Genomic DNA, 26,692 nt, shown 5'->3' with positions numbered 1-26,692 from the left:
TAACACAAAGCAGTCAGGCTTTATTTGTAGGCAATGCGTCAAGTATTTGGGCAACACTTCAAACATTAAAACAATGAAGACGCCAAGCAAAATGGATATCACAAGTTTAGAAAAACACTTGTTTTAAAAAACAGAACTTAATTTGATAAAGAAAGCAAGACCAAAACAACACAAATCTAATAAGTAGAACTTGGGTTATGAATTTCTTAAGAAACAACAGTAAAATAGAGTTTCAAAACAAGAAGTGCCAACCAGGGATGTGATTTCTAGTCATGCCTGACCAGGACAAAGTCAAAAATTCAGGTTGACTGTGATGGAGCACGGGCAGGCAGCAGGGACACAGTTAGGCCCGCTGAACCATAGTACCTTAAAACCTAGTTGCAGAGCATTGCATTGTTTCAAAACAAAAATGTGTCATGCAGCCGAGGTGATGGGTTAGTTCCAAGATGTGGCAAGTTTGTGATGCAAAATCAAGTCAAGGATCCAGTCGATGGAGCTTGCGATGTGAAGGCCAGTGTTGAGGTGGTGTGGCACAGTCAAGACAATGCACTAGTTCCAATGAGTAGTAAAGCTGTGATGCGGAGGTTTGGTGTCGTCATCGAGGCTGCCGTCAATGGGAAGTGTGAGGAGCTAGCCCCAGGGAAAGAGCTGCACACTAGTGGAGATACATGGGCATTGTGCTGAAATTCTGTGGGACAAAGGTAACAACATGACTATGGTAAGGAGTCAGCTGGTGTCCTCAGAGCAGGTGATTCACCATACATTCACTGTCAGTCACCACCAAGTTGTGGTGACTGACAACAGAGAAGGTCAATATCCTGTGGCCCTTATTCTATTTGATTGGTGGGGTTCAGGACTCCTGAATTCTGCTGTGAACACTGCCATGCCTGTGGACTGTTTGTTGGGTAATGACCTTGAGTACACTGTCTTGAAAAAAGTGGAGCTCAAGGCTCATGTGGAGATGTTGGGGTTACCTAACTGGATTTTTGGCTACCACCAGGTCCATGGTTGCCTGGGAAGGGAGTCAGAAAAGGCTGTAACCTGGAACAATGGCCCAGAAAGCTGCTAAAAAGGAGAAAGGCAGAGGACATGAGAAACCAATGCCTGAGTGTACTGCCATTGAGATGGATGGGACGCCTGCGGCAACCACCCTGGAGTCCACAGAGGTGGGCGCGGCTTCCCTTGGTGACCTGCCTACACTTAATGAATGGCATGTAGAAGGAAACTCAACCAAGGAGGAGTTCTGAAGGGCACACAGGGAGTGTTCAACCCTTGAGAGCATGAGGTGCTAGGCTTAAGCACATGCAGCAGGTAATGTCTCTAGAAATTACCACATTTACTGAGAGGACAGCCTCCTTTACAGTGAACCTAAGGCTCCTGTGCATGGGACAGCAAGGGTCCTGTTGGTCTCCCAATGCTACAGTGCCTTTCTACTGGAGATGGCTTACCAAATTCCACTGGCAGGACACTTGAGCCAAGAAAAGACTTTTGCAAGGCTTGCCCCCAATTCTACTGGCCCAAGATCAGAAATTCTTTAGATACCTTCTGTAGGAAAAGTGTCCCCTGTCAGGCCAGTGGGAAGACAGGGCAGACGCTAACAGCCCCCTTAATCCCTTGTCTTTCGTTGGTGGGTGGGTATCAACTTTGCTGTGCATATGGATCCCCATACTACCACCGCTCACAAGTTTATCCTGGTCTTGGTGGATCCTGCTACTAGATACCCAAAGGAAATCCTTTTGAGGACTAAAACTGCACCTGCAGTGGTAAAGACTCTGAGGGGAATTTTTACCCAAGTGGGTTTCCCCATGGAAATTGTGTCTGAAAGGAGCACAAAGATCATGTCTGATTACATGCTGTCAATGTGGAAGGAACGTGGGGATAACCTACAAACCTACAAGTTCTCCACTCATTATCATTCCAAAACAATGGGCTTGTTGAAAAATTCAACAAGCCCTCAAATGCATGATCAGAGGCATTACTGAGACCTTAAGGAAAAAGTGGGATATCTTCTTGTCATGACTGCAGCTTGCCTACAGGGAGGTTACACAGAAGGGAGTAGGCTTTAGCACCTTTGAGCTTCTGTATGGGCACCCTGTCAGAGGAACTCTGCGTTTGGTGAAGGAAGGCTGGGAGTAAGCTCCCAGGAACATTTCCCAGGATATAGTAAACTACATGCTGTCCTTCAGGAGCCAAATGGCTACGTTGTGGAAGCAAGTTTCTGACAACTTAGAATCCAGCCAGCCTGTAATGAAAGAGTGGTATGGCCAAACGTCTACCACTGTGGAATTCCAGCCTGGGCAGAAATTGTGGGCTAAAGAACCTGCGAAGCCTGGGACCCCCAAGGATCACTAGACTGGGCCCTATGATGGGATTGAGAGGAATGGTAGAACACCTACCTGGTGGACCGTAAGACCCCTTAGGAAACTCCACTGGGTGCTCTACATCAATCACCTCAAACCCTCTTTTGAGAAGTCTGAGATCACCATGCTGTTGGTGACAGATGGAGAAGGGGAGGAGGAAAGTGAACATCTCCCTGACCTCTTAGATTCCAATGAGGAGGAAGAGTTTATGGAATGAGTAATCCTTTCCCTGCTCTAACTCCTGAACAACAGAGCGACTGCTGTAAAATGTTGGGACAGTTTACCTCTCTGTTCTTCCTTACTACTGTTCTTACTTCCCACCTGTGTACCCATCGTGTGAACACAGGAGACAATCTCCCTGTCAAGGATAAGTCTCACAGGTTGTCAAATGAGGTGAGGGACAGTATTAAGAGTGAAATCTCTAAAATGCTGACATTGGGGGTGATGGAACATCCAGTAGCCCAGGGTCCAGACCTGTGGTTCTAGTACAAAAGGTTGCTCCACCTGGCACCACGCTTGAATTGATGTTCTGTGTAGATTACAGAGGGCCAAATTCTGTGAACAAGATAGATGATCATCCCATCCCCTGGGCTGATGAGCTGACTGAACAATTATGCACTGCCCAGTAATTAAGGCCCATATTTATACTTTTTTAGCGCCGCATTTGCGTCATTTTTTGACGCAAAAGCAGCGCAAACTCACAAAATACAATTGTATTTTGTAAGTTTGCGCCGATTTTGCGTCAAAAAACTACGCAAATGCAGTGCTAAAAAAGTATACATATGGGCCTAAGTATCTTTGATCTTATGTCAGGGTACAGGAAGATTTCCCTAACAGATGGTGCTAAGCACAGATTAGCCTTCTACACTCTGGAGGGCCATTTACAATTTAATGTAATGCCCTGCCACCTTCTAATGGTTGGTGAACCAAGTACATGCTGGTATGGAGGCCTTCTCAGCTGCCTATCTATATGACATTGCTGTCTTTAGTGGCAGATGGGAGAACCACTTATTTCACCTCCAGGAAGTGCTTCAGGCCCTGCAAAAGGCAGACCTCACTATCAAGGCCAGTAAGTGCCAGATAAGGCAGGGGTCTGTGGTGTATTTGAGACATCAGATGGGCAGGGGTAAAGTGCAGCCCATCCAGACCAAGCTGGAGACTATCACCTGGGAGCACAACAAAATCCAGACTAAGGTCAGAGCATCCTTGGACATAACTGGGTACTACAGAAGGTTTTTCAAGGGACATGGCACCATTCTTACCCCCGTAACAGAGTAGACTTCTAAGAAGCAATCCAGGAATGTGATTTGGACTGAGGTATGCCTAAAATCCTTTGACTCCCTGGAGCAAGCCATGTGCACAGCCCTTTGCTCAAGGCCCCTGACTTCTCCAAGGAGCTTATCATTCAGACAGATGCCCTTGAGCTTGGCATAATGACAGTTTCATCATAACTCATTGAATAAGGTCTAGACCAACCTGTAGCCTTCATCTCCAGGAGGTTGTTTCTCAAGGAACAGAGGTAGAGTTCTATAGGTAGAGAAGCTTTTGCTTTGGTGTGGGCCATGAAAATGTCGAGACCATACCTGTTTGGCACTCACTTCCTCATTCAGACTGACCCCATGCCTCTCAGGTGGCTCATGAAAACGAGGGTTGAAAATCGAAAATTGTTGAGATGGTCCATTTTCCTACAGGGTAGGGTCTTTAAGGAGGAACACAGATTAGGGGTAGATCACGCCAATGTTGATGGTTTATCCAGGTTTTTCCATACTAGTGATGGGAGGAACTCCCATGCTAAAGTGCATACGCTTCTCCCCTAAACATGGTAAAATTGGTACATCCACAATTGGCATATTTAATTTACATGTAAGTCCCTTGCAAAATGGTATACCATACACCCAGGGCTGTATATTAAATGATACTAATGGGCCTGGAGCATTGATTGTGCCATTCACACAAGAAGCCTTTCTAATCTGTTTCAGGTCTGCCATTGCAGAGCCTCTGTGTGCAGTTTCACTGCCCCTTTGACTAGGAATTTAAAACCTCTTGCCAAGCCTTAAACTCCACTTTTTTATTACATAAAAGCCACACCTAAGGTAGGCCGTTGATAGCCCAAAGGGAAGGGTGGTATGTAAGTAAAAGACAGGACATGTACATTTAGGTTTTACATGTCCTGATAGTGAATAATTCCCAAAGTCGTTTTTCACTATAGTGAGGCCCACCCCTCTCATGTGCCTGTATTGAGAAATCCTTAATATACTTTTAAACAGTAATTCCATATTCGAAAGGAGAAGTTGTGTCATGTTTCATATCTTTAGAATGGTAGTGATAAATCCTCTTTACTGGTAAAGTCAGATTTAACATTACTATTTTAGAAATGCCACTTTTAGAAAATGGGATTTACTATGCTCTTACTGCTCTGTGTGCCTTGCGGCCTGTCTCTAATACACATCTGGGGTGAGTGACAGCTACACTTTGTTTATTCCCTATAGAGTGCCACAAACACAGGAAGATTAGGTGTGTCTATGTACTCGTCTACATTCTGATGGGCCTTCCTGGGCAGGAAGGGTGAAGGGGAGCTGACAATTGCACTTAAATAAGAAAGTGCTAGTCCTCACACAAAGGGCTGATTACCCACTACTGGTATCCTGGAGACAGGGCTGGGATGAAAGGGGGACCTGTTCACTTCAAGGAGCTGCTTTAAAGTCATCCCCACTTAGAAGACACATGTGGGTATAATTGCTGTGGGTCTGACCCTACCAAATCAGTACATACCTGGACCTGGGAAGAACTCTGCTGGAGTAAAGACTGCTGTGCTGTAAGGATTGTTACTTTGCGTGGACTGATTGCTCTGAGTGTTATACCCAGCATCACTGGTGTGGTCTCCCCTAACTTTTTGCTCTCTGTTCTCCTGTGTTTATGACCTATTTTGCTGGCCTTTACAGATGTGTGAACTTACCACTGCTGACCAGTTCTAAAGTGCAGGTGCTTTGTCCTTCAAAAATGTTAACAATGGCTTCTCCAAAATTGGCATATTAAATTTACCTCTAAGTCTGTAGTAAAGTACACCATATATGCCCAGAACCTGTACATTAAATTGTACTAGTGGGCCTGCAGCACTGATTGTGTCATTCTCTAGAGTAGCCTTCCAAACATGACTCAGGTCTGCCACTGCAGAGCCTGTGTGTGCAGTTTTAAGCTGCCCTGTTGCCTTGGCAAGTACACCCACTTGCCAGTCCCAAACCTTCCTTTCTATTACATGTTAGTCAACACTAAAGTGGGCCCTGTTTAACCCGAAGGGCAGGGTGCAGAGTACATAAAAGGTTGGGCATGTACCTTTTAAGTTTAACATGTTCAGATAGTGAAAAACAGCTACATTTGTTTCTCACTATTGAAAGGCCTATCTTTTCCATAGAATAGTATTGCGATTGCCTTAAAACATCTTTTAAGTATAATTTCCCAATGTGAAGAGATACAAATTTGGAGTTTGGTGTTCCTGGACTCACAATTTAAAATCACAACTTCTGGTGAAGTTGGATTTTAAATCGTAAGTCAGAAAATACCACTTTTATCAAGTTGACATTTTCTTACTTTAACTTGTGCCTGGTGTGTTGGCCTGCTGCACTAATTTCCTCAGGACCACCGGAAATTTAACTCAACCAAGTGTCACAGCGAGACCCAAAGGAATCATCAACTCACCCAGCGACTGCAGCCTCGGGCCCTCCAGTGTCAATTTGCCCAAAAATCACCAAAGCACAGTAACACAAGCCAAGAAGTCCTCTATAGCACCCAGTGACCCCTGCCTCAGGCCGCTGGGTGTCAACTTGCCCAGATTCACTGGAGCATCGTAGTGCAAAAAGAGGGACCGCCGACTCAACCAGTGATCGCTGCGTTGGGCCACCAGGTACTAGCTGACAACTACTGCCTGGTTTTGCCAATCACGGACACATCCAACTCCCCGCAGGGCCCAGGGTAGGCCAGAGATCACAGGGACAGCACCTACCTCTGCTGGGGAGTACGGAGTCAACTCCTGAACATGGACTCTGTGCGGAATCCTCAGCTGCTGCACCCAGATGCTGTGCCCTCCCCTTTCTGTGTCCAACGGTCAATCCTGGATTCATCGCAGCTCTTCTCACCCCATGGGGGGCACTCAAAACCGCACCAACCAGCCCTACCTTCAGCGAAGTCCTAGAGGTAGGATGGAGTCATGAAGGGAATTACCATGTTCTTCAAAGTGTGTGCGCCTTCTCGCACACATCACAGAGGACTCTGCTCTGAATTTAACCTTAAAGAAGGGAGTCTTTCCTTTCCACTGGTGGGGGGGTACCTCCAACATCACCAGGGATTCTTTAGCCCCTTGTTACCCGCACACTGGATATCCAAAACACAAAGGCATGATATTGGGCTAACCCGCTTACTTAATAGAATAGCATATGATGGACTAAGTTTTACTTTAAGCCACTAAGAAACATTTATGGTGTCTTTACACTGTGTTGCTGGGAGTCAGTGCTGCACAAATACTTTACACATTGCCTTCTAAGTTAAGCCTTCCTGCTCTGTGCTATGCTGCCAGGGGGTGGGCACTGGTTAATTTAGGTTGCGTGTCTGACTTACCCTGACTAGGATTGTGAGCCCTCCTTGGACAGGGCACATACCCTGCCAACTAGGGACCCTGTCTCTAACACTGAGGAACTGCTTCTTTGCTTGGCTGAATTGCCTTACTGCCTGCTGATTTCTGCCCTGCTGAGGACAACCGTCTCTCTTGAACCCAGAGTGACTCCAAGGGCTTTCTGGCTTGCCTCCTGTTTTCTGAAGTCTCAGGGACACAAAAAACTTCTTGCAACTCTACTGGTGCTGCTTGTCTCTGCCATATGTGACTCCTACCCTTGCCTGAGGTGCCCTCTCCAAAAAGTGATGGTGAGGCATAGTCAACACTGTGCCAGTCATAACCAATGCATCACCCTTCAACACAAAGGCTGTTTGATGACATCAGAATCACAGCCTGCATGGTCCAATTACAACACACTGCGTGGCTTGACAACAACGCATTGCCTGTATTACAGTGGAGCCCAATGACGACGCAGTGGAAAATATCAATACATTGCGCCCTGGATGTTGATGCTTTGCTCCATCTAAGGTACTTTTTCAGTGGACCCTGGTGGGTTCTGTAGTCAGTCTACCCTATATCACGGTTGGCCTGCACTTTGAACTTGCACTGGTCCCTTTTGACCTCAAGTAACCTTTTGACCGCTTGTGACTTCTAAGCACTATTTTTAGGTTATTCTTTAAAAACTCATATCTCAACATCTACAGATTTGTGTTTTTTATTGTTTTGGTCTCATTTTACTCAGATAAATATTCTCTATTTCTAAATCTGTGTGAAGTATTTTTGTGGAGTTTTCATTGTGTTACTGTGTGTGTGTTTCACAAATACACACTGCCTCTTTAGAGAAGCCTGACTGCTGTGTGCCAGTTACCAGAGGGTGAGCACAAGTTATCTCTAAGTGTGTGACTAGCTTACCCATGTTAGAGTGGTGGTTCATGCGTGTACAGGGTGCATACTCTGACAACCTCAAGCCCCATTTCTTATGCTAACAGAGCAAAAATCTAGACAAAAAGTAGGAGGCGGAAGGGAAAATATTTGGGGGTGACCCTGTAGAGAGGGCCATCCCCAATACGACCACCTCAGGCCTAAATCCATGTTAGACTAGTCAATACTTTGATGGACTTCACTTCTTAGGTGATAGAATGTGGACATTGGCTTTCTACTGTAGGCACAGTTGTCAGCTCTATGTCTCCCTTTATTCAGTTGGGCCCCTCTATCTGTACACTCCTGAGACACTTTACTGACCCATGGGGAACCCTTCTCCTCACCTCTGGACCCAATCTGTGCAGCACCTAAGGTGGATTTGTTCACAGATGTATCATAATAGGCAGACAGTACTACCATTGCCAACAACGTGATGTGGCTCATTTTACCTTTGGGATCATCCTTCTGTCTTCAACCCAAGGAAAACTCTGCCCACAGGGACAACAACCAACAGAGGCCACTGACAGCTGTCAGTGTCAACAACCAGGCCCCAGGCCATTCAGGAGTCCCTGACCTCTGTGGTTTCCCAGGGTTGGGGGCAGTAGCCCCAGGTGACGTGTCCCTTTTTTCTACTCTACCACCCACCTGTTCAGGAGTGGTAGCCTGAAGTGTCCTTCAACCCAGGGTCTATACCCTAAGGCTGAACAGGGAACAGGGGTGAATCCTCCCATGTCCTGCCCGGACATCTGGGCTCTTGTACCCTGTTGGTAACCCCAGAAAACAGAACTGTCAGGGTGCCCTGAGGGGCTGCCCCTCCCAGTCCCCCTGCCACCAGGGGCAACCCATTCCCCAGAATGCAATCTATGGGCATCTGGGGACTAACTATGACCCTCCTCTGGGCCATATCCGCACCACACTCTAGGGTTGCTTAGGTCTTAGGGCGGAAAAGGTCCTGCCCATGGGATGTGGTCTCCCTTCACACCTGGCCGGTGTACTTGTCTGGGAAACTAGCCTTTCCACTATCATGGGACTGCTTACACTGGTGTCCCTCAGAGCAGTGACTGGGACCCCATTCACTTCCACCTGTTGGAAGTGGTGACTCAGACACGTTCCATCTCCTGCCCTTTAGGACTACCTTCCCCTAAGGCCACATAGGCTACTCCTGTAGAGTAATCAACCATGGGTGGTTTCTTTGGGTAGAAAGAGTCCCACTGCATGTGTCCTAGATAAGAACAATGAAAGCAGCAGAGTTAGAAATGGGGTACCTGGGGCCTCTGGCCACCAGAACCTCCCTCCTTCTCTGAAGGGACATGGGAACTCTTCCCCCTTAACCTCAGACATGTCTGGGTCTCCCTTGACCTCTCCCTCACCCTGCTGGAGGAGAACCTGAATCACTCTTCTTAGGGTTACCCCAAATACCTTTTTGGACACTCGCATGCTGACCCAGCTGTCAGCCTCCTCAGCAAGCTTCCTCAAGTCAAGTCAGCTTGCTATTAACCAGGTGTTGACACAGCTCTGTAAGAAAAACTTCAAGCATGTTCTCCTGCAGAATGAAGTTGTATAGGCCATCAAAGTCATCTACCATGCTGCTCCTCATCCAGCCATTCAGTGCCTTGCTAGAATAATCAAGGAAATCTAGCTAGGTTTGTGTGGGGAGTTTGTGGCTTTTCCTAAATCTCTGGTGGTACTTCTCTGAAGTTAACCCAAACTTGCTGATGAGTATAGTCTTCATGGGAGTGTACTGTGTCTGGTCCTCCGCGTCTAGTGTTAGGAGTGTGTCCCTACCCACCATGGTCATATACTTCCACAAGCTACCTCTCCAATACTCTTCAGGAACCTTATACACTCTGAGAGCCACCTCATAGGCTGCAAACCACTTATCTATATCATCCCCTACAACATAGCTGGGCACTAGTTCCTTTGGGATGGGGGCCCTCTCCTCACCAGCAGACACTGTAAGCATGCTGCCACCATCACTGCTGGACTCACCCTGTCTGGCCTTAATGTCCAACTCCTTTAGGCTCAGCTCATGAGCCAACATGAGTTTCCTTTCTTCCATGCCCATTTGTTCTTTTCCTCTTTCTCCATGGCCAGTCCTTTCTTCTCAAGAGCACTTTCTTTCTCCAGTTGAAACTCAGCCATTTCCAATTTTAAATTCATCTCCTCCCTCCCGTCCTCCAGATATTTTGGGGGCATTTAGATGAGATGCTGCTCCCTGCCCTAGAGGGAGCTCCACTCCAGTGGCTCCCTGGCCCACAGGCAGTCCCAGATCCCCTAGCGAATCCAGTTCCATATCTTCATCTGTTATCACATCCTCCTCTTCGGAGGTCACAGCTGCATCCGGGGTCTCCAATCAAGCCCACATCACCTTTTGCAACTCCATCTTCTTGGTGAAGCCTCTCATGGAAATGCCAAACCTCTTGCATAACATTTTGAGGTGGCTCACACTGTACTTCTTCAGCTCTGCCAAGTCACACTCCACTGTTGCAAGTGCAGGTGCAGGGTAGGTCCTCCAGTTAGAGACATGATTTTAGAAAAAAGTAAACATGCCAATCAGGGATAATTTAAAAAAATCAAAAAATGACAAATAAAGAGAGTAGGGAAAAATAGATTGCAATGAGGTTCATAGATAATTGATTTGAATTGATCATAGATGTGGGCAGTAGTGTACACCAACATACTGTAAGGCACTTCACAAACACAAGTCGTATTCTCACCGCTGATCATCAATGTCAGACATTGGTCTGTAGCTTGCAGAAGTATGTACATTTCAAAGTAGGGATAACAATTCTAATCAGGGTAAGTCAGATACACACCCCAAAATAACTGGTGCTCATCCTCTGATAGTTTGGTGCAGAGCAGTCAGACTTAACTTAAGAAGCAATGTGTAAAGTATGTGTGTAACACTTCAAAAAAGTAACACAGCGAAAACACCATAAAAAGATACCACACCTGGTTAGAAAAATAGAGCTTACTTGTATGAGTAAGACCAGAATGACAAAGATCCAATAAGTTATTCTTGACATATGCAAGTTTCAAAATGTAGGTGAAAATGGAATATAAAAGCACAAAGTGCCAACTCTGATCATCTGGTTGGGCCAGACTGGGACAAAGTCAAACGTTCAGGCCAACTCCAATGGAGATTGTGCTGGCTACAGGGATCTACCTCTGCCCGCTGAACACAGTACCTTAAATCCTGTTGTGAGGTCTGTGCAGCATTGCTTTGAGTCATCTGGCATCGCTTCTGAGAAGGACCACAGAAGGCAGAAGGCAATGCACTTTAGGCGCACTTCCAAGTGTCCAGTACTGGCGTGGCTCCACTTGGCAGGGTAGACTCACAGATGGCAGAGTTCAGGTGCTCAAGCAGGTGAGTTGGAAGTAGTTTGTATACCTGAGACTTCAGAAAACAGGAGGCAAGCCTGGCTCCATTGTTGTATAGATGCAGGTCCAGTCCTTCTCTCTACCAGGCAAAGAGGGCAGCAGGAAGCAGGTCAGCACAGCACAGCGGAACATGAGTCCAACAGAGTGACAGTCCTTTCAGCAGCACAGCAATCCTTCTTCCCAGCAGAGTGTCCACAGCTTCAGAAGTGTACTGAAGTGGAGGTATTTGAGGTCCAGTATTGATTCTTCAGTGCCCTGGTTCTGGAAAGTGGGAGAAGCTACTTGACATATCTCTTTGAAGTGCACAGATGCCCTGCCTCCCCTTGTCTGGGCTCTAAGCTGGCTGGAGTTATAATTCAGGGCCTTCAAGCCCTGTTGTGTGTGGAAAGGACAAGCCTGATCAGGTGTAAGTGAGGCAGGGTTAAGCTACAAGTTGATCAAACCAATTAATGGCCCATTAAGGCTCGTCAAGTCACACCTAATCTTCCATTGTGTGTGACTGTCTAGATGGAATGTACAAGGCCCAGCTATCACCCTCTATAGACATTTATTGGAGATAGGCAGCAGGCACTCTGTCCCCCAGGCTACCGATATGAGGTGTCTACCCATAATCCTGGATATAGGGGTCAGAAATTCCCAGTAGCCACAAGAGAATATGTTGTGTTCTGTGTTTTGATTGAGAGTCCCCCTGGGCATCAGCTGTGTTTGTCCTGTTCTCATGGGCGCAATAGTCTTTCTACACTTTCTGGCATGCCGATAGGAGGTTTTTACCCCCAATCTGACCTGTCCTGAGGGGCAGAAAGCCTACTGGACCTCATGATATTTCTGGTGTAGTTTTTTGAGGGGCAGCAAGTCCCCTTAGGCATGGGTCTGTGCTCCACCTTACCATAGGCACTACAATTTTTCTCCTCCTAGTGGACAAATATGGGGATGTTTACCCTAATGGCATCGGTTGTGTGTACTCTTTTGGGTGGCGGTGGATTTTCACACCAGACATGGGCCTCTGCCCCCTCAATACCCTGGACATAATATTTTTGTGCCCCATCTGGGAGGACTTGTTACCCCCTAAGTTACTCTCTACTGGACACAAAGCTCAATAGAAACCAGAGAGTGTTTATATTTTATTTTATTCTCAGTTTTTGTAAAGTGCAACACTCATTCCAAAAGGGATATCGAGGCACCAAGGCAAGCCATGTAACATAGGCATAGTTACTGTGTAAGGCAGAAGTAAAGATGACCAGTACTTAGGAAAAAGACAAGTTTTAAGCTTCTTTCTGAATCCAAGATAGTTGTTAGTGCTACAGAGATCTAATGGCAGTTAAATTCCAATGTGTGTCAGCAAGATGGGTAAAAAAATGGCCCCCTGCTCTTGCTTTTTTCACTCATTTAGTTTTAGAAAGGGCACGATTACTGGATCTCAGACTCCTTGTGAGGGTATAAAACTTAAATTTAGATTGGACAATCACAGGACCTGACCCTCAGATGAATGGGAAACCAATGCAGGGTTTTAAGGCAGGCAGAAGTTGAGCTAAAGGTATCTTGGTTGCATGTAAGTTTAGCAGCCATATTTTGAATCACCTGCAGGCGACAAAAAAGATGGTTTGACATCTCTGAAATATAAGGCATTACTATATTCCAATCTGCTTACCACAAGGGCTTGGACTACAGTTCTAAGCTAGTCAACTGGAATCCAGTGGAACAATTTCTTGAGGACTTTCAACAGACTGTAACACTTGCCACAGGTAGCAATAACTTTCTCATACATTGTTAAGGACTCATCAATCAGGAACTCCAGACTTCTTACTACTTTTTATGGTTTAGGAGTAGGTCCCAAAGAACCCGGCCTCCAAGATCAGTCCCATATTTCATAAACACAACCAAAAAAGGAGAATCCATGTTTTTGCAGCATTCAGCTTCAAAGAATCCTCATCCAACTGGCTGTCTCCTTGAGGCATCCAGAAAGGTTGTATCTGATTTTCTTGTGTTGCTCACCTAGCCCAGATATAAGAGAGTCTAGCGCTTCCTTGCACCACATAAGCATAATTTTTTCATCCTAATGTGGCCCATTGAGGCCAAAATCACCACGCTAGATCTACAAAGTGGCACAATGCATGCATTGTGCCACCTTGTAACCCCTTACGCCACATTATGCCCGCACCAGGCATAATGTATGCAGGAGGGGGGCAAAAAAATTGCATTTTTGTCGGCATTTTTAACGCCTGCTCAGAGCAGGCATTAAAAGGGGGCACACCATTGGTTACAATGGGCCTCTATGTACTGTTCAGGGTTAGCTCCAAAATGTTGGCGGTAACCCTGAACAGTACATCAATAACGTCAAATATTTTGATGCTATTGCCCCCCATGGTGCACCGTATTTTAAATATGGCACGCACATGGTGGCAGTAAGGGGGCGCTAACAGGCGCAAGCAAAGTGGCGCTGCACTGGGTGCAGCGCCACGTTTCTTAAATCTGCCCTCTAGTAAGATGTCCAATTGTGTGACATCAGCATATGAGCAAATTTCAAAACCCCACTTGTACATCTGCTTAGCAAGAGCTGCAACATACGCATTACAAACAGTCAGGCTCAGCGACAAGCCCTGTGGCTCACCACAGTTGAAACTGTGGGGAAAATATCTTATTGTGTCCAACTGAACTGACTGAGTCCTGTTAATCAATAATGAGCAAAACCGCCGTCAGGTAGTTGAGTGCAGCCTAGTCTCATGGAGTTTACTTATCAGAAGACTATGCAAGACAGTGTCAAATGCTGTTGATGCTGCAATTAGAACTAGGAGAATCAGAGCAACAGCGTTGCCTTGATCTACTTCCAATCATATATTGTCTATGACAGCCAAAAGAGTGGTTTCATTGCTATTCTTGGGCCTACAGCCCATTTGAGAAGGATCAAGTAAATCATTATCTTCTAAAAATTGTGTTGACTGTTAACCAGTCTTTTTCGAACCTTAGACATGTAAGTGAGTAGAGAAATAGGGTGGTAATTTGAGAGCACTGAAATGTCTAGTCCTGCTTTCTTGGTTAGGGGGATAATCAGTGCCTGCTTTCATGTGTCGTTATAAATACCATTAGTCAAGGAAAAGTTAAGGATCTGAGTAAAATGCAGGCTAAGAACAGGAGATAATCTGGAGAAAGTAAAATGAGGACAAGGGTCAAGTGGGGAACCTGATTTAACTTCTAACATCTTTTCTAGCTGTTCTCTTGATAGATTAGCAAACTCACCAAAATGTACTCTAGCATCTGGAAGTGGGCCAAGTCGGTCCCAATCTAGCTCTGAAAGAGAGGGTTGGGGGTCAAAGGTAGAGTAAATAGTATCAAGTTTCTCTGAAACATAGCAATATCTTTGCAGTGGGGGGTATGGGGTGGATAGCTTGTAAAAGACTAGTTGGCTGGAAGAGTTCCTTGACACTTTAAAAAAGGTCTTTACTAGAACCTCTATTATCTTCCAGTCTTCTAGTGAAATCTTTTTTGGCTCTTTTAAGCTGTCAATGATAGACGTTTAACTACTGTTAATAAGCTTGATGATCAGCAAAATGTTTCAATAGGTGCCATGTTTTCTCTGATAATTTGCAATTCCTCTTCTCAAGTTTTAACTCATTGGAATACAAAGCTTGAGAAGGGTTTTGTCTGCAGAATGGTTTGATATTTGAAGGGGTGAATATATCTAGGGATTCAGAGACAGCTAGATTAAAGTTAGCTAAATAACCCTCAAGAGATGTGTCTGAGGCAAGTGCTCAAGGGAGAAATGTTCAGCAAAAGATTAAACATTACATTTGCGCTAAGGCCTTTGAAGCACAGGGGACGAATTGGAGGTCTGTTTTTGCTTAATCGGGAGTGAAATTGAAAAACGAATACAAAAATTGTCGGACCAGGTTAAAGGCCCAATATCAATATTGTGTATGGTATTCATGTTTGAGAACAGTAAGTCCAAGGTGTGACCGGCTATATATGTATGGCCTAGAATACTTTATTTTGAGCTGAAAGATACTCACATCTCTTGCTAGTTGTTCACAGAAGTGGGCATCTGTATCCTCAAAATGCACTTTAGGATTCCTAATTACTAAGTAGTGGTCATACTTTAAGATGAGTGGAGAAAGCCAAGCCAGTAGGCTAGTTAACTATTAAGAGTTATAACCCAGAGTCTGTGTAGAATGGTTCCTCCACCAACATTCTCTGCTCATTAGGATATAGGTAAAGTGCTAGCATCATGCATTCTGTAGAAAAAGCACAGAATTCAAAGGTACCTATATAAATATCCTTAAAAATGATAACTACGCCACCCCACTGGTGACCTGTTCTGTCACATTTTAACATCTTATGCCCAGAGGGCATGGTGATGCAATGGTAGGTAAGGCTTGCTGATTTAACCATGTCTCAGTAATAAAGACCACATCAGAGGCAGAATCTGTAATGGTGTCCCAAATTTTGTTGCAGTGTTTCGGTAGTGAGTTTTCATTAAAATAAAGACATTTTAATTCAAGTGCCACTGGAAGGAGGGTAAGTTAGTTGAGCAATTGAGGGATACTTTATCAGTCCCTCCTACCCAGTTGCAATTCTGACAGGAAAAAGGGCCTCCACCTGCCCTGGAATACCCACTATACTATACGAGCCCCAGGGTCATGTCTCAATAGGTTTCTCAAAGGTAAAAGTGTATTTCACTCATAGAAACGCCTTCCCTTATCATCTGGCCCAAATACTGCAGGGAGTTTGGCATCGTCCAGGTGTGGAAGGGGGCAGAGGGGATTGCCTTAGGCATGCATTCCTTCAAATTCCTCTCCCTCATTCAACCACTAGACTGCTATCCTAAGATGGTGGTCCTCCAACTGAGATCAGCGTTAGCACAGAGAATCGTAAGCTGACTCGAGTGTAAAGCAAAAGAGTGAGTCGTTCTCCAAATAAAATAACAAAATAAGGCCCAGATGTATGCTAAAGTTGTGCAGCGCGGTGCTGTGCCAAAAATAGCAGTGGCACGCTGCACCACCTTTGAAATGCATGGGTGTGCTGTATTCAGCGAAATAAGCGTTTCCCCCTGAGCTGGAGCTGAAATCAGCTGCCCTAGCGCCAACGCAGGCATCCTTACACCATAGTGCCAGGGTGTCTGCATTGAGGGGATAGATTGTTTATGTGCAGGAAGGTGTCCGTTCCTGCAAGTAAACAATTGTCCAAGGCATTTTGCTCCTTCTATGTGTGCTGCAGAAAGCAACACACATAGAAAAAGCAAAAAACAAGGAGGAATAAAGGCATTACTCCTTGTTTTGCCATACTAACGAAACCCTTGGGGTGGCATTAGTTTTTGGCGCTGCCTCAGGTTTACAACAACTCATGAATCTGAAGCAGTGTCAATAGCAATGGGTGTTGCAGTGGAACACCCCAGCAACACCCGTGGCACGCCCCTCTGATGCAGAAAACTGCATCAGAGGGGCCCATACTTACAAAAAGTGGTGTTACACCTCCTTGTAAATATGGAGCAGCGCTTAGCACCACCAGAACGTCATGAAAAGTGACATTCCTGTGGTGCTACAGGCTCTTAGATATGCCCCTAACTGTTTTTTATTTGGGGGGGGCGCCCTCACATAGGCATGAGCCTGTTCTCCACACCTCCAAGAGCTTTCTGTCTACCCAGAGGGGCATCAATGGAGGTCCTTCCCCCAATCTGACCAGACAGGGGCAGAAATCCAACTAGACACAAAAGAATGGTGTTGTTTCTGATTTTAGGGGCAGTGTCCCAATCTAGAATGGGCTTGTGATCCTCCCCACCCTCAGGCATACAAGTCTTTTACCCACAATCTACCCCTCCAGTATGGCAAAAAGATAACTAGCACACCAGGGAAAACCTGGTGTAAAGAAAAAGAACGGCTAGTGGGCCCCCACCTAGTCATTGGGCTGTTCCCCAAATCTGCTTTTACCTAAAAGCTTGGAAGATGATGATCCTAGCACAGCAAAGCTTTCACTGATGTGTTTTTAAAAAACAAAACATATGTGTTCACAATTGCACTTTTTCCCATTGTTACCAACAAAAAACAAATATTAGCTATATTCTGGCTATTTTTTAAAATTCCCTCTTGGGGAATCCATAAGCTCTGGGTACTTTTGGTGTCTCCAGGATGTTGGAAAAACAGGAAACAAATTTGGATTTGTTACCTTTTGTGAGGAAAAGTCAGGAAGGTTTAAGCGCAGACAACCCTAAACATCAAAAAAGAGCTCAGCACAAGGGGTGTTAAAGCCTCAGAGGCTAAGGGGTTTATATTTGCAAGATTGATAAGGTTTTTATTACTCCAATAATATGGGGTGGAGGCTGCCCCAGCATTAAACTCATGACACTGAAGTTCCCACATGAGCATGGTGTGTTAGCCCTGCCAGACTTTGAGGGCCAAATTCAAGGGAAAATGACAGTGTGTGTCGCTGCACCAAATTTGGCTGCATCCTGCACCGTCATTTTCACAATGCAGGGATGCAGCGTATTTAATAGAATATGGTGCACCTCTGTATTTCCCCCTGCACCGGTGCTGAATTTGCTGCCTTGCGCCAATGCAGCAACCCTTGCACCATTCTGCAAGGATGGTGCGTTGAGGGGGGAGATTATTTTTGTGCAGGAAGGAACACCTTCCTGCACAAAAACAATATTAAATGGGGATTTGCTCTTTCTATGTGTGCTGCGGAATGCAGCACACATATAAAGAGCAAAAAACAAAGAGCAATGAAAGCATTTCTCCTCGTTGCACCCTGCAAACACGACCCCTGAAGTGGTGTTAGATTTTGGCGCTGCTCAGGTTTACGAAAACTCATAAATCTGGGGCAGCATCAAAATACAATGGGTGTTGCTGTGCCACGCCCACAGCAACACTCATTGTACGCCCCTTCCATGCAAAGTGCTGCATGTGAAGGGGCCATATTTACAAGTTGGTGTTAAGCCACAAAAAGTGGCTTAAGGCCACCTTGTAAATACGGTGCAGTGCATAGCGACACCGGAGCGTCACTAAAAGTGGCTAGGGGCTCTTAAATGTGCCCCTGAGTTCTATTACCTGGTGGCTCAGCTGTAACTTTTGCTGCGGTGAATAGACAGGGCCCCTAGCTAGGAGACAGCATTATTTGTGGGGTGTTACTCAGACACCTCACACCATATTTCACACATGGCTCTGAGGCACAAAAATGAGGAGACCTCCTTTTTCATATTGCTGATGTAACAAATTTTTAATTCCATGTGCCATGTGAGTGATAATTCTAAAAGGGAACCCTTTCATTGCAGATTATGAAATGTGGGTCTTTCCACACTTCCAGAAGTTAACAAGCATTTGCAATAGAATTGTAAATGATGATGACAACCTTGCATTTGGGAACCTTATAAATATTTAGCCATGCAGCACATTAAAACTTTATCAGAAATAAACTGTGTTTGTGCGTTCCTTCAAACAATTGGCATTCGACTGTAATGCTCTGAGCAGCTCTTACTGCGCACCACAGTAAAAATAGCATTTGGAAGAAATATGGCCATGTAAACATATATTCAGCCCCTAGAGGGCATAATCAAATAAAAATCAATGATAAAGAACATTGCAGTGTAATCATACAATCAGCCCCTTGAGGGCATAGGCGGTCATTCTGACCTCGGCGGTAAAAGGCTCTTACCGCCGGTCAGAAGACTGCCATTCTACCGCCGCGGCCGCGGTAAACCGCCACGGTCATTCTGACCCACAACTGCCAAGCTGCCAAAAACCCGACATCCACGGAAGGCCGCCTCATCAGCGGTCAGCGATAAACTGGAGATGACCAAACCTCCACCGTCACGCCAAGACAAACACGCCCATGCCATTACGACCCACGAATCCACGCGGCGGTCTTTTAACCGCGGTATTCCATTGGCGGTACACACCGCAGCGGTCAAAATACACACCCAGCTCCAAAACACAGCCACATTGGACAATTTGAAATACACACACCTGATACACATACAAACACCACTCCCACACATCCAATCAACTATAAAACACACACCCACATCACCCACAAACCCCCACTACTAGAAATTCGGAGAGAAGGCGAGAGAGAGAGAGAGAGCACAGCTATCGAAAACCCCAACACACACAGGAACACAACATCATCACCCACACTACATCCACGCACAAAACACCACACACCACCACACACACCACACTCATCACCACAAACACCACCCCACACCACCCCATGGCACCCCAAAGACACCCCAGGTTCTCAGACCAAGAACTCAGGGTCATGGTGGAGGAAATAATTAGGGTAGAGCCCCAGCTATTCGGCACACAGGTGCAGCACACCACAATAGCCAGGAAGGCGGAGCTATGGCAAAGGATCGTCGACAGGGTCAACGCTGTGGGACAGCATCCCAGAAACCGGGAAGACATCCGAAAGCGCTGGAACGATCTACAGGGGAAGGTGCGGTCGATGGTGTCAAGACACAACATCGCTGTGCAGAAGACTGGCGGCGGACCCCCACCCACTCCACCCGAATTCACAGCATGGGAGCAAGAGGTCTTGAACATCCTGCATCCTGAGGGCCTCGCTGGAGTAGGCGGAGGAATGGACTCTGGTAAGTCTAATCTCAACTACCTTACCCCCCCCAACCACCAGCATGCCAACCCACACCCCCACCCTCACCCCCAACCCCCCAGCACACATCCTCCCTGCCAATGTCTCACCAGCACAACCCACCCAACACAACACCAATCCCTGAATGCCAACACCAACCATGGACACCCATCACCTAAGCATGACCACTGCACATACCCATCCCCCCCCACAAACCACCCTCACAACTCCTCCCACAAGGGAATGCCAGCACTGGGGGACAAGGGCACCCACAAATCGCACGCCATGGCACACACAGAAGCAATAACCATACTCTTTTACCCCTGCAGGGCCCGAACGCCAACACACCGACCAGGAGGGTCCAGATTTGTCCATCCCGCCCCCAGAACAGGCCCCCAGTGATGACAGCAGCTCGACCTAGAACCTGATGACCAGCCCGGACCATCGGGGACCTCTGGACAGTCAGTTCCCCACACACAGACACAGGCCACAGCAGACCCAACCCCCTCTGGGAATACCAGCACAGCTCCCACCCAGCGGGCCCATGCCTCTGTCTCCAGGACGCGTCAATCAGCGGTGAGTCCGCCACTACAGGGCACCCAGGCTGACCCACCACCCCAACAACAACAGGGACCTGGGGGCAGTGGTAGTGGGCACACCGTCCAGGGGACAGAGGCCCGGGGAAACAGGGGAACTGGGAGGGCTGCAGTGCGAGAGGGGGTGGACCGGCCCAGGGAACCCACTCTCCAAGAGGCCCTCACCACCATCATGGGAGCATACCACCACTCCCAGGAGACGATGGCGACGGTACTGGCCAGGTTCCAGGAGATCCAGGCACAGCAGGAGGAACGGTACGTGGGGTTCAGAGACGAACTCAGGAACATAGGTTCAGCAATGGGGACCATCGTCCTGGCCCTCAACCAGATAGTCACCACATTGCGGGACCATGTGGCACCCCAAAGGGCCCCTGTCACTAGCCCGGACCACGAACAGCCTACCACCTCCGCCAGCGCTAGTGGACAGGAGGCCCCCACACAACGACAGGTCACCAGAACCCCACCTCCTGCTGAAGATCAACCACCCCGCAAGCGGAACCTGAGATCACACAAGAAGACAGAGTAGGATGCCAAGACCCCCGCCAGCATAAGATACCCCCTGATGTCATCCCACTGTCCCACATTGTCACCCTGTCCAACCTTGAACTGCCCCTGCTCCATCCTTCCACAGGCATATGGACAATGCACCTGTGCGACTGAGAACTGGACTCTGCCATGGACATTACTCCATCACCGTTTTACTATCATAGACCCATATGCAGCACTTAAAATAAATCACCAATTGCACTTCAAAAATCAGGAGTCTGCTTGTATTCTTTACAAATGTATTACACATAACGGTGCAATAATGTTCAGTCACATTGTGATGACAACATACCAATGTCTATAAGCATTAGTCCATGGGCAAACAAAGCAGCAGTCACGCTGTGGGTCATACAGCTCTGAAAAGGGAAGGGAAAGTCAAAAATCAGTTAAAAGGAACAGGGGGGAAACACAGAAAGTAGAGATACAGGAGGGCAGAAGTAAATGTAAAATGGCGTGGGTGATTCTTACCTGTGTGCTACTGAAAATACTGTTGTATAACTGTGTCCCTGTTGTCCGTGTCGTCCCCGTCGTCTTCCTCCTCTTCACTCTCCACAGGCTCCACAGCTGCTACAACACCACCATCTGGACCATCATCCTGCAGGAAAGGCACCTGGCGTCGCAATGCAAGATTGTGAAGCATACAGCAGGCCACGATGATATGACACACCTTCTTTGGTGAGTACATTAGGGATCCACCTGTCATATGCAGGCACCTAAACCTGGCCTTCAGGACCCCGAAGGTCCGTTCTATAATCCTCCTTGTTCGCCAATGTGCCTCATTGTAGCGTTCCTCTGCCCTGGTCCGGGGATTCCTCACCGGGGTCAATAGCCAAGGCAGGTTGGGGTAACCAGAGTCACCTATTAGCCACACACGGTGTCTCTGTAGCTGTTCCATCACATAAGGGATGCTGCTATTTCGCATGACATACGCGTCATGCATTGACCCAGGGAACTTGGCATTTAGATGGGAGATGTACTGGTCAGCCAAACAGACCACCTGGACATTCATCGAATGGTAATTTTTTCTATTTCTGTACACCTGCTCATTGTCTTTTGGGGGTACTAAAGCCACATGGGTCCCATCAATGGCACCAATGATGTTGGGGATATGTCCAAGGGCATAGAAATCACCCTTCACAGTGGCCAAATCACCCTCCTCAGGGAAAACAATGTATCTCCGCATGTTTTTCATCAGGGCAGACAACACTCTGGACAAAACCTTAGAAAACATAGGCTGAGACATCCCTGATGACATGGCCACTGTTGTCTGAAAAGACCCACTTGCCAAAAAATGGAGTACTGACAGAACCTGCACCAGAGGGGGAATCCCTGTGGGTTGGCGGATGGGGGACATCAGGTCAGGCTCCAGCTGGGCACACAGTTCATGTATAGTGGCTCGGTCAAGTCGGTATCGAAGTATAATATGTCGTTCTTCCATTGTCGACAGGTCCACCAGCGGTCGGTACACGGGAGGATTCATCCTTCTCCTCGCAAGTCCCAGCGGACGGTGCCTAGGAAGGACAACATGGAGCACAGAGTCAAGCAACCCACAGGTACGTTCACCCAGCTTGCACAGTACACGAATCGCTATGCATTGAAAGGCTTGTATGAGTGGCAATGCAAGGCCTAGGCCTGTGTGACGCAGTAGCAATTAAGCCATGTGGGCCCTTGTAATGGCAGCTGCCTGACCTGAGAAGTGTGACAGTGGGATATGAGGTCAACCCGCTGGCGTGGCACACCGTGGCAGTAGGCGGTCGAAGACCGCAGTGCGAAGGCGCATTGGTTAACATTGAACCCTATGGGTCTCAGGAGCCAATGACGATGTGCGCCGGCGGTCGCGGTACGCACCGCGGCGGTACGCACCGCCGCGGGGGTGACTGCCATTTTCTATCTGCTTAACCACTCGAGACCTGACCATCCACAGGAGAGGACCTATACTGCAAGTGCTGCTGTGACCTCGGTCTGGAAGAGACAATGGCTGCTGCGACTGGGGAAAGGGCCCCTGCCTTCACTTCAGAAGAGTTGGAGAAACTTGTGGATGGGGTCCTGCCCCAGTATGCGCTACTCTACGGTCCTCCAGACCAACAGGTAAGTACACTGGGTGCACGTTGAATGGGCTATGCCTGGGTTGTGTATGGTGGATGTAAGATGGTGGGGTGGGGAGCGAATGAGGAGTGCAAGGCACGACAGATGAGAGCATGTGCCACATGGCAGGGTTGGGGAGGGGGGGGCAATCACATCTAACATGCAGAAAAATGATGAAAATTCCTTTCCCACCCTGTACATGTCAAATAGGTCAGCGCCCATCAGAAAGTCGACATTTGGCGTGCCATCGCCAAGGAAGTCCGGGCCCTGGGGGTCCACAACAGACGGGGCACCCACTGCCGAAAGAGGTGGGAGGACATCCGCAGCGGGACCAGGAAGACCGGCGAGTCAATGCTGGGGATGGCCTCCCAACGTAGGAGGGGTGCCAGTCGTACCTTGACCCCACTGATGTCCCGGATCCTGGCGGTGGCCTACCCCGATTTGGATGGGCGCGTGAGGACATCACAGCAGACACAAGGGGGTGAGTACCAGCACATCCTGCTATCTTTACGCGCAGTGGAGGTGCCTGGGTGGGGGAGGAGGGCTGTGGGTGACATTAGGCCAGGGCGCTTTCTGTAGTGTAGTCCCCTCCTTTAGGCATGGCCCTGTGCCCCCGCCCCCCACCTCTGTAGGGTGCCAAGTACAGCAATCCATGGTCCAGCATCACCCATGTGTGCATTTGTTGTCCATAGACCTGTAGGCCTAGTCACAAGTACTGAGTAGTGTACCCCGATTGCGCGGCGTAGTGCTGGAGGCTCCTGTGTCTGTCCTCTCCGACAACGGTGTTGACAATGCATGCACTCAACCTGTCTTTATTTCTCCCCCCGACCCTTTTTCTTCATCTTCTTGTGCATGTGTGCATTAGCATCATCAGGCGGAGGAGAATTGGCATCGGAGCACGAGGGAGCTGCAACTCACAAGGCCCCGGTGGGCCATGCTACAGACACCGAGGTCACCAGTGATACGGAGGGCGAGGGGAGCTCCACAACGGGGACCCGTGGTGACACCAGCGACACTGACACGTCCTCGGAAGGGAGCTCCCTAGTGGTGGCGGCAACATCCGTGCCCCCCGCCTCTACAGGTACAGCCGCCACCCAGCGCACCAGCCCCGCCCTCCCAGCAGGCCCTCAGCCTTCGCTCCGTGCCCGCTCGCCCAGGAAGGCGGGCATCTCCTTCGCCCCAGGCACCTCAGGTCCTGCCCCAGTTACCCCTGCTGCCCTCAGTGAGGAGGTCATTGACCTCCTCAGGATGCTCATTGTTGGGCAGTCTACCCTTTTGAATGCCATCCAGGGGGTAGAGAGGGAGGTGCATCGGAGCAATGCATACCTGGAGGGCATTCATTCGGGTCAGGCTGCCCATCAACGATCGTTCAATGCTCTGGCCTCAGCACTGACGGCAGCCATTGTCCCTGTTTCCAGCCTCCCTCTTCTAACTGCCTCCACCGTCTCCCAGTCTCCTGTTCCTCAGCCTATCCCATCCACACCATCAGACCAGCCTGCACACACCTCAACACCCAAGGGCAGCTCATCCAGACATAAGCACCACAGATCCCACAAGAATTCACCCAAGCAACATCCAGATGCAGACATGGCAACAGTCACTACCACCTCTGTGTCCCCCTCCTCCTCGTCTCCCTTCCCCCTCCCTGTGACGTCTCCACTCACACCTGCATGCACACCACCATCAGCCAGTACTTCCATCACCACCACACCCTCCAGTACAGTCCGCACACGTGCAGTCACCACCCCCACTACCATTTACACGTCCCCTGTGTCCTCTCCCAGTGTGTCTGTCACCCCCTCTTCCAAAACACACAAACGCAGGCAGCCACCCACCCAACAGCCATCCACCTCACCACAGCCTCCGTCACAAGCACCTGCACCCACAGACAGCACACTTGACTCTCCTACAACCACATCCTCTTCCTCCACTCCCATACCCACTACACCTACCCGTCCCTGTCCTCCCAAGTGCAGTTCCTTGCCAACCTTGAGCTCGTTCCAGTCACTGACCCACCCCCTCCATCTGGTAAGAGTCCTAAGAGCACCTCAGCCACCACCAGCCCTGCATCAAGTCTGACCATTGTGCACGGGTTTTGGAGTCCACCCTTTCCCAGCACAGATACATCGGCCAGCAGCAAGGGAACAGCCAGCCCCCCCCCTGGAAAGAGAACCCGTAAAAACAAGGGCCGCCGTGAGAAGGCTGACACGGCTGCCCCCAAGGAGCGAAGTCGTGGCCCGTCACCTGCCACAACATCAAGGGCAGGCAAGGGCCAGAGAGCCTCATCGAAGGAGGGCAAGGGCAGCAGGGCGGAGAAGTCAGCCAGCAGGGGAGCGGACCAGGAGGGCCCCACAAGCCCCATCCCGGGTGTGACGGAGGACACCCACGGGCCCAGGACTCCGTCACAGGAGGGACCAGCAACTGCACGGTCAGAGGGCGAATAAGCAGGGAGTCCTGGCCAGGTCTGGCTCCCTTGATAGACAAGAAAGGCACCGCTGAACAGGGCCCCGCCGTGAAGAAAGGCACCGCTGAACAGGGCCCCGCCGTGAAGAAATGCACCGCTGAACAGGGCCCCGCCGTGAAGAAAGGTACCGCTGAACAGGGCCCCGCCGTGAAGACAGGCACCGCTGAACAGGGCCCCGCCGTGAAGACAGGCACAGCTGAACAGGGCCCCGCCGTGAAGAAAGGCACAGCTGAACAGGGCCCCGCCGTGAAGAAAGGCACCGCTGAACAGGGCCCGCCGTGAAGAAAGGCACCGCTGAAGAGGGCCCCGCCGTGAAGAAAGGCACCGCTGAACAGGGCCCCGCCGTGAAGAAAGGCACCGCTGAACAGGGCCCCGCCGTGAAGACAGGCACCGCTGAACAGGGCCCCGCCGTGAAGACAGGCACCGCTGAACAGGGCCCCGCCGTGAAGACAGGCACCGCTGAACAGGGCCCCGCCTTGAAGACAGGCACCGCTGAACAGGGCCCCTCCGTCTCAAGCACCGCTCCGCTGGGCCCCGCCGTCTCAAGCACCGCTCCGCTGGGCCCTTCCTGTCAAGCACCGCTTCGCTGGGCCCTTCATCTCAAGCACCGCTCTGCTGGGCCCCGCCGTGTCAAGCACTGCTCCGCTGGGCCCTTCCTGTCAAGCACCGCTCCGCTGGGCCCTTCCTGTCAAGCACCGCTTCGCTGGGCCCTTCATCTCAAGCACCGCTCCGCTGGGCCCCGCCGTCTCAAACACCGCTCCGCTGGGCCCTTCCTGTCAAGCACCGCTCCGCTGGGCCCTTCCTGTCAAGCACTGCTCCGCTGGGCCCTTCATCTCAAGCACCGCTCCGCTGGGCCCTTTCTGTCAAGCACCGCTCAGCTGGGCCCTTCCTGTCAAGCACCGCTCCGCTGGGCCCTTCATCTCAAGCACCGTTCCGCTGGGCCCCGCCGTCTCAAGCCCCGCTCCACTGGGCCCTTCCTGTCAAGCACCGCTCCGCTGGGCCCTTCCTGTCAAGCACCGCTCCGCTGGGCCCTTCATCTCAAGCACCGCTCCGCTGGGCCCTTCCTGTCAAGCACCGCTCCGCTGGGCCCTTCCTGTCAAGCACCACTCCGCTGGGCCCTTCATCTCAAGCACCGCTCCGCTGGGCCCCGCTGTCTCAA

The sequence above is a fragment of the Pleurodeles waltl genome, chromosome 1_2 (genome assembly GCF_031143425.1).
Source record: "Pleurodeles waltl isolate 20211129_DDA chromosome 1_2, aPleWal1.hap1.20221129, whole genome shotgun sequence".
Classification (NCBI taxonomy): Eukaryota; Metazoa; Chordata; class Amphibia; order Caudata; family Salamandridae; genus Pleurodeles; species Pleurodeles waltl.
The sequence above is the reverse complement of the archived record's forward strand: the minus strand, read 5'-3'. Positions refer to the sequence as shown.